The sequence below is a fragment of the Babylonia areolata genome, chromosome 20, assembly GCF_041734735.1.
Source record: "Babylonia areolata isolate BAREFJ2019XMU chromosome 20, ASM4173473v1, whole genome shotgun sequence".
Lineage (NCBI taxonomy): Eukaryota > Metazoa > Mollusca > Gastropoda > Neogastropoda > Buccinidae > Babylonia > Babylonia areolata.
In genome coordinates, this window is record NC_134895.1 from 2,200,011 (window position 1) to 2,201,075 (window position 1,065).

The 1,065-nt window shown below is 37.0% G+C and overlaps 1 protein-coding gene across 1 annotated transcript in view; it reads right to left on the minus strand.

Annotated features, from left to right (window-relative positions):
* Positions 1-989: 989 nt before the first annotated feature.
* Positions 990-1,065, minus strand: part of LOC143294838 (uncharacterized) — a 56,141-nt gene continuing 56,065 nt past the window's right edge. Inside the window, exon 22 of the mRNA XM_076606343.1 lies at positions 990-1,065. This exon is cut by the window's right edge and continues 318 nt beyond it. The gene's annotated coding sequence lies outside the window, so the exon portion shown is untranslated.

Genomic DNA, 1,065 nt, shown 5'->3' on the forward strand with positions numbered 1-1,065 from the left:
ATCATTTCTAGGATGTGAACAAAAACAAAGAAAGCTTCCTTTGTACGATTTGTCTTGAAAGCAACAAGGCACAGAAAAACAGCGAGAGGCGAACGAACATGATTGAGTATTATGAAAAGGGAATGTATGGTTTACCAGCCATACAGAAAATTGTATTCAACAGAAAACCAGTTTCAACGCTAATAATAATAATAATAACAACAACAACAACAACAACAGTAATCATAATAATAAGAAGAAGAAGACCGCGTGAGGGAACGCGTTATAAAGAAGACAAATTATCGCGCACACGATGATTTCAGAAGTCAGCATTTTGTACTTTAAAAACAAAAGGAAATTGAAAATAAAAACACAAACATCTCTTGTGACTGTACATAAAAAAAAAGCCCAAGGACAGTATTCCAGGAAATATTTATTTCATTCATTCACAGACACCCCCGAACTTCAACCCCACCCCATTAAAGAAAAACGACAAAAAAAAGAGACTGGTATTTAAGAATGAAATTTAAAGCATGTTTTTTCCGCACATTTATTAGACAGAAAAAAAAATGATGGCGTCAAATCAAAACGAGTCAGAGACATCCCAGCTACTGACGCTTGAAATGAGGTAACATGACATGGCATGGCATGGCATGAAAAATGACATGAAAAGTGACACCGACGTCCTATCTCTTGACAACAACAACAACAACAACAACAGCAGCAGCAACAACAACAACAACAACAACAACAGCAGCAACAACAACAACAACAACAACAGCAGCAACAACAACAACAACAACAACAACAACAGCAACAACAACAACAACAACAACAACAACAACAGCAGCAACAACAACAACAACAACAGCAGCAACAACAACAACAACAACAGCAGCAACAACAACAACAACAACAACAACAACAACAACAACAACAACAACAGCAGCAACAACAACAACAACAACAACAACAGCAGCAGCAACAACAACAACAACAACAACAGCAACAACAACAACAACAACAACAACAACAGCAGCAGCAACAACAACAACAACAACAACAGCAACAACAACAACAACAACA